Source organism: Tauraco erythrolophus, chromosome 20, assembly GCF_009769465.1.
Source record: "Tauraco erythrolophus isolate bTauEry1 chromosome 20, bTauEry1.pri, whole genome shotgun sequence".
NCBI lineage: Eukaryota > Metazoa > Chordata > Aves > Musophagiformes > Musophagidae > Tauraco > Tauraco erythrolophus.
In genome coordinates this window covers 5,548,767-5,557,101 of record NC_141484.1, presented here as the reverse complement: position 1 = coordinate 5,557,101, position 8,335 = coordinate 5,548,767, and positions in this window count along the sequence as shown.

Below are 8,335 nucleotides of genomic sequence, written 5' to 3'. Positions count from 1 at the left end.
TCAATATGGAATTGGAAAGTAAATGCATTAAGGAGTATAAAGCATTCAGTTACTGTAGCAATGGGGACCATATAAGTAGCTAAAAGTAATAGATGCTGTCATTTATAATTGCTGGGAGTTTGAGCACCAGAGTGCATTGCAAATGGGTATGGTGGGAAGGTTTGAGCTCTTCAGAGTTAATAGTCTGATCTCTGATCCATACAGGTAGGGCTGTCTGGGGGGCCATTGTATGGAGATGAGCCAGACTATAAAGGTCTGCCCTGCAGACAAGACTGCAGAATAGGCACCTTCATAGCAGCGAAGCAAATACGGGCTGTAGATGCTCTGTAAGCAAATGGTCAAGTGAGCAGTGACAGCAGCGCCCTTTTTGTAGCTTTGTGTTTCAGCTCATGACAGAAGAAATCTTTATTGTAGACACAATGCCAGGAATAAGTGGATGGAAAACATTTTAAGGAACAATTCTATCATAAGAAAGGGTGGAGAAGGGGGCCTGGTAACAATTTTAGAGGCCAAAAGAAAATGAGAAACAAGCAGGAGGAAATATTAAATCCAATGAGAAATGTATGGCAGGCCTTCTGTGAAATTAGAGAAATGTTTTGGGGCAAATTCTGCAAAATTACCACAGGATGAGTATCTAAGGAAGATGGGTGTGTGAGTATGCATGTAGTAGTACATCAGGAAACAAGTTTGATGCTTCCCACCTGCAGGATACTGCTTTGTCAAACGGCATCTCACCATGAACTGAAAAGTTATTTGCTCTCTGTTACTCTTGACATTGATAGCATTTTCTCCAGCCTCATCTTCTCCCCCTCTTCACATTTGACCAAGATCTGGTATCGATACCCACTTTGAGTATTCAGGAACGTTTTCTGACACTAAACCTCACTTTGAGAAAAGTGTGGCTATTTACAGTTGAGTTACTTATTGCTGGATTTCAAAAGCTCCTTTAAGTAGGATTGCCAAAAGATGGTGATTCGTCAATGTGTCAGCGGGAGCCCAGCATTGTCCTTAGTGATGCGAACAGCCTGCACAGAACCATCCATAACTCCTGGCATTAGACTTTGCATAGAACAAAGCATGTATGGGCGAGCTCCAGCCATCTTGAACTGGTCCTTCCGTGCAAGACAAGCAGAAAAGGCTGAAACAGTGACTGCTCTGCAGCTGGAGTATGTTCCTTATTCATCGGATGTGCTGTTAAACCGCACAGAGTCCCCACCAAAATCAGCGTGAACTCTGCTAGGCATTCCGTGTCCCTGTAACTGGGATTGTTCAGTCGGGGAGTTCCTGTCTAAACTGGTGGTCCCAACCAAGCATTTGCACCATCCAGCACGTGTGTAACAAGTCACTGCTTTTGCCTCTCCTTGTGACCTCTGATACCTGCTTCTACAGGCAACGCAAATACCCACGTCCCTTCTGCTCCCCCCCAGGAGGGTTGTTCAGTGCTCAGCCAGAACAAACACACACCGTGACAGAGCAGGAACAGAGTTCAGGTTTGCTGGATCTTAGGCTGCTTTTATGCTGAAATTCAGCAACAGTTTTCAGAAGGCATCAGTGCAAAGCCAAGGATTATGATTCTTCTAAGCTGAGAGGTCAGAAGTATAGTTCAGCTCTGAATTTCATGTGGCTTTTCGAGCAGAGCTATGTGTACAATTTATCATCTTTCTGCTCACAAGATCAGAAGTAGGGAGCATACATAAATGAATGTCATTGCAAGGAAAAATGAGCGTCCTGAATTAGTAGAAAAGATGGAAGAACTCTTCCTCGTATTCGGAACTAACCACATTAGTAAGCAGCAACAGACTTGGTGTAACAGTCTGATATGGGAAGACCTCTGACATATTGATCGTGGTGGAAAAAGCAATTCTTGAAGGCTCTTCCTCACAGCTGTCTTCACAACAAAGAGTTCAAATAATTTTCATACTCTTCTGATGCATTAAATATTTCAGTAGAAGTTCCTACAATGCTGACATTGGTGCATCGTTACTCAGTGATGGCTGTGGTGAAAATTCACGTACAGACAAGCTGAAATTTCCAGTTGGCCTACAGGATACGTGCTGTCTGTTACAGTGAGCACGTACAGTGTATCCAAAACTGTCCTCTGCCTTTGGAAATACCAGTGAGATTCCTGCAGTGTATGAACTGTACCTTTTAGACATAAAGAGAACTGTTTCACACAGCATTAAATTACTGGTAGCTGCTGCATGCTCTTGCAAATGCCAGTGCTCCAGCTCCCTGGGTAAAGTGTACTGCAGAGAATGTTTGCCAAAAACATCCGTTTGGAGATGCAGCTAAAGCGGTAAGTATATTTTGAGGTTTACAGCTCTTCTGAGCAGAGGTTCAGAGATTTTTACTTTAAGTTTCAGAGGAGCAACCAACAATAATTTCACCCTGCTCCATCCTGATACAGGGGACGTACCTTCTGCAATTTCTCTCCTCGCTGAAATTAATTACAGCGAGCTCAGGCTCCATGACAGGTCACTGTACAACCTGTTTGGTTTATACACATGCTGCAAAACCCAGTGAACTGCAATGCAAAGAACTGGAACTCCATGAGAAACGTGTGTGATTCCCCTGCTCCACAGCACTCGAGGCTCAGCGTGACAGCGCCATAAATCTCCATTTAGGCCACATGCATTACTCTATTAGCACCAACTGGGCAGAAACGCCGTAGGTCAGAGCCACACACACTGGACAGTGGTCACCAACCACGCAGGAGTGTGATGGAAGTAAAAGAAATCCAAGTACCTTCTTCCTTAAAAGAGAGCTCTGTCCAAACGCGGGCAGACTTTGTTTCTGTGTTCAGAGTAAGAAACCATTTGCCTCCTGTAGCAACACAGAAAGGTATTCTTCAGCTTTCATTGAGCTACAGCATTAAAATCTGCATTTATTTGTTTCTTCTGTTAACTGACAGATATATAGCTGAGTCTTTCTGTTTAACAAGTTGGCAAAACTTTCTCTACATCCTCCACTCTGACAGTAGGAAAATCACTGCCTTTGAAGTGAGTCTTCTGGTAGATCCCTATAGCTCTGTCTTCACTCCTGGCAAGAGGTTTTGGTTGGGGTTTTTTAAACTTCCTGTTAGCGCTGAGGCAATTAATGTGTGGTAAAATCTACAGCTGGTAGGGAATTTTTCCAATAAAACACCTCTGATAAGCAAATATTGATTTGTCAAAATCAAAACTGTTCCTGGGAATCTGTTTTCATTCAATTGTGGTTCTGAAATTGTCGACATATCTGGTTCTACATTTTCAAAATGAAAGCTAATGGGTTTTGGCTTTGAATAATTTTGGATTGGCTTGGATGAGAAGCATCGTTTGAACTGTTCTTTTGTTAAAGAAAAACACTAGGGAAATCCTAACATGGGCAAAACACTTTGTCATTTTTCATATGACACAAAATGGCTCATTCAGAAGAGGATTGTACCATAAGTGGCATATATGTGTTAAGTTTAAAAACCAAAACAAAACACACAAATCCTGTAGCATTTCCTTCCCTAGCAGAAAAACACCAAAACAGAGACAGAGAACCTGTATCCAAACGACTGTCTTTAATAACCTACTGTCCACTGAAAGACTGTTTACTCAGTTCATCTAAGAGGCTGTGTATACCATCATGACAGATGAGACTTGCTGAGACCTTGGATAAAGGCTCCTGTGGAACAGCATAATTGATGGAGAGCTCAAAATTGTGTCACTGGCTTCTTCTTGTTTTCCTTAAAATATTGACCTTGGTATCATTTCAGGTCATGTCTATGCTTCCTGTAATGCATTTAGTTGATGTGAGCTAACATATTTCTAAGCTGCTTTGTCAAGTGATTAAAGTTATTAGTAAAATTATGACAACTTTTGTTGTCCCTTGTAAAAGATGAAAATTAGTCTTTTACTTCATGTTATATATATGCTCAGTTTAAGTAACAATAATTTTAACTAGTTTCTTCATTTACCTTGGCATCACATAATCTTTTTAAACTAAACAACCTAAGAAAATAGTGGATTTTCTTTTTAGAGGAAAGAGGAGTAAAATGAACCCAGCAAAAGCTATAAACCAAATTAAGAACACAGATTTATAAGCTTCTTTACCTTTAAAAACTAGACAGAGCAAAATCTGTTGCTATTGTTATTTTTATCCTGAGAAGTCACCCTGCACTATAATATACTAAATGGTACTATGTACACTGCTCACTGTAAAACAGCTAAACATCCATGAGCCATTTGTTTAATCATTTCTGAGTTTTTATGCCAAGCACCTGCCTTTTAATTTGCTACGACCAACCTGAAACATCTGTCAGTTTTTTTCCCCATGTACTAATAACTCTGTAATTAAAATCCAGCAGGGAGCTCAGCTGAAACTCCTGGTTAATTAGGACAGGAGATAGCCATGTGAGCAGCAGGGTGTTACATTAGTTGGAGAAGGCTTGGATTTGAACTGGGGCACTGTGGGTGACATGGAGCTACCACTCCGTGATTTAACTATGAAGCTTTTGGATATTTATTCCAGTAGCCAGTATGTCTGTTTGTGGGCAGTCAAATATTGCTGAAACTATTTAATCAGGACACAGTCTCTGAAAAATATTTTCTTTAAACGTGTATTTTTAAAGATGTGGTTTTAGTTATCGCTATTCTCCAAACACTAAGAAAATTAGAAGAAACAATGCTGAACTAAGCTCTTGCCTAGAGCTCTTTTGCACTTTAAGTGGCAGTGGGAGTGTCCACAAAGAGAAAAATTACCTTCTTGGTAAAGGCCATACCTGCTGCTAACGTGCAAAGGTTGAGGATTTTTATTTCTTCTAGGATTGCTTTCTATACTGATAATTGCAGTGGTGTCCAAATAATCAAGATTGTTCCTGGTACACAAAATATCAGCTTGATGCAGGTTGATTCTGCAGCTTTTGAAAAGATTCTTATACCTCACACTTGGTACGTAAGGATTTGGGGACTGGCTTTTTGCTTTTTGCTTTGTTTTAAAACTACAGACAAAAATATTTGGTTTTATATCATATTTCAGCACACATATAGATGAAAACATCTATCTGAAGACTTCATCACTTGTCAAGCATTTTTTTTAATTTTAAAAAGTGCACCAGTTGATATTACAGAATTTTTCAAGCTTGTTCATTGAAGGCAAAGAAATCTGTATTGAAGCTAAGAGGGAGATAAGAAAGGTTTTTTCCTGAACTTCAATAACTTGAAAACAAAATTAAACTAAACTTGTAGCACACAGTAACATATACCATATGTAATCTGAACGTCCTGCTGTGTACCACAGAGAAAAAGGTGTCACGATAACTCAGAAGGCATTCCTGGTTTAATTGGACAATTGTGTTTTACTGCTGTCCAAATTCACCTAGGATCCTCCATGAAATAAACTTCTTTAAACAGCCTCTACTGTAAAGAGGTATTTGGCCGATTCATACATTCTTCATTGTCAGCTTGAATGCAAACCAGTTATTTGCCATTTTCCTTTGCAGATGACAGAAAAGTTCCCGATTCCCATGTGCTAGTTTGCTGAAAATCTGAATTACCGAGCTCATACCTTATTTTCCATTTTGAGCTTGCTCCTTACACAGCATTTTATATATAGCAGTGGCATCCCATTCATGGGAAAACTATCTACAATTCCTGCAATTTAAGATTCAGGGAGTTTTTTTATTTCTTCATAAGTTTTCCTGTGAGATTCAAGCAGAGGATTCTACCTTCCAGTGGATAAGGTATATTTAATAATTAATCTCACAGAGGAAAGTTGAGTCAAGACTCACAATGTTCTGCAGTATAATAATGATTTAATTGTTTATTTATAAATCTAGAATCCATTGCAGGAAGATATGCCTCTGGAGAGAAGCCGGAGGAACTGGATGATGCACCTTTATCTCTGAGAAGGTGAGCTTGAGAAAAGGCTTTGGTAAGTTTCCTAAATATACAACAGAATATTTATCTTCAGCCTTCATCCAGGGAAAAAGGACGATTGTCTCCTGAAAGGAAAGGGAGAAGAGGCAGGAAAGATTTTGATTAACACCATGTTGTGAGGGTGGAATCCCAGAGAGAGATAATATGTAATATCTGTTAAAAAAAAAAAAAAAAAAAGTGAATAGATGTAAAAACTTATTTCTGAGAGAATTTACACTCATCTATCTTTAGGAAAAACAAGGTACACATGGTTTTAGTTTCAAATTAGCTGTGACTCCCATAGTTGTTATAAAAAAAAAAAAAAAAGAAGTTTTTTACTTGGGATTCTCAGTGTTTGAGAAGAGGGAGAAATACAGGTTTGTCCAAATTCACATTTGGAATTTGCAGTGGCGGTTTGTGTGGCTGTGTGGTCCAGGAAATGCAGCACAGAACGAGAGTGAGAAAACCTGACTGTCATCCACTTGTCAGCCCCGAAACACACCACACCCCTTACCCTCTGCTACCTTCTGAGCACTTTGCATTGCATATACAGATTAAAAAAAAAAAAAAAAAAAAGACAAGAAAGCATTACAATGCTAAAGAGCTGCATCCGAACCACACTGTGTACAGGAGAAAACCCAGTATGGCTGATAGGGTACTGCCTTGTCGATAAACCATCCTGCACTTGGAGCAGCTACCCCTGGAAAACGAGGAGATCCGTTGGCCAAGATTGCCCTCTGCAGACACAGACACCTCCCTCCTTCACCGCCACGCTCGTTCCCCTTTTCCACGCAGGCAAATGAAATATGTTGCTAACATCATGGGGTTTGGATTTTTATTTTAAGGAAAATAGTCATTACTTAAATAGATGTTTGGGGACAGCTCTGTATTCTTAGTGAGGCTGGGTCCCAAACATTAATTTAATTTGCCCAAATACTTAACTGATTAGACTCGCTGTTCTCTGAAGGCAATGAGCTAATGGAGATGATGCAGAAGGGATTTGATTTAGCCCTCTAGCTGTTTGTTCAAGTGGAGCTACCAGCACAGGCCAGAACCAGCATCTGGTCTAATGAGCTACAGTGAGAATCCCGCTGATTGTATCTTTGTTGTACTGGATAACAAGGAAGAATCACACTAAAATAGACTTCTGGTGAAGACGGTGAGAGTAGATACAGCTTTTGGGAGATGGAGGAGGGAATACTTGGCAAATCCTCACCTCATCTCTGCTGAATAATGATCTTTTAAGAATCTTTCTCGGTTTTGAACTAAACCAAAAATCATCACCATGGTTTATGATTTTCATGTAACACATAAAAGCAGGTACAAGTCAATATCATATATCAGTTTATGAATATGCAGCTGTTTAAGTATTTCACTCAATGTGTTGTATGTATATGTGATTCCTTGAAAATAGGACCAAAGACTAAGGTAAAGATGTGATTTTAAAAAAACTAAATTAATGATACATAACTCTGAACTTTAAAACCGGCAAAACTAGATTGAAAAAATCTCTGCATAGATATAGCAATTAGGGATGTGATTTTATATTTGTAATTGACATAGCAGCATCAACAAAATCTCTAATACAAATAAAATTACATTGACAAGCCTGCTTATGTTGGTATAATACATGTTAGTTCAAGAGGCAAACATAAACTATGCCACTAAACACTCTTGTTTCAAAACATTTTGCAAAAAGAATTTATTTAGCTTCTTCCTTCTTTCTTTTTATAGCATACTATGTGTGCTTGCAAAAGATGAGAAATGTCCCTTAATAGTAATAATGAAGGATAAAACTATATCTGCAATAATAGTAAAATGGCAAGGAGCACAGCAGGACTCCCCCAGGCCTCTTCGATCACCAACTCGTAAATACCAAGGACTCCAGTCCAGAGAAGGCTGAAGTCAGGCAGGCTTGTTTCAAGCAGAACCTGAAGCCCACTAGGAGTTCAAAGATCTAGACCAGTAGCTTATTTCAATGAGTAACTTTAATCTGTAAATTCCAATGAAAAAAGGCTTCATCAGATTTTTTTTTCCCCTGAGTAGCTCAATAAAACATGCTCTCTGAAACAAGATCTGACTCACACTGCAGGTTTAACAAGGGCTAATTTAAATAGGCCCTTATTTCAGTTTTGGTGGTAAAGAGCAAATGAAATAAACATCTAAGTTTAGAGGATGTCTTTCAAAATTTTGCAACCAAGAATAAACAAACAAACTCCTGTTTTGACAGACGATGTCTGGCTTATAACCAGATGACAAGACTAACAGGAGTGGAAAATTGAGGTGCATTCGTGAGAAACAGACTCAAATGGAAACCCACCAAGCTACATGATGAACTCCGCCCATTTACTACAGAAAGAGTAAGAAAAAGACTCAGCTCTTACACTCATTGTACATGATCAACTTGCCTAAAAGTTTTTGTAATAACTTGCAGAGACACGTGCAGGTGCACG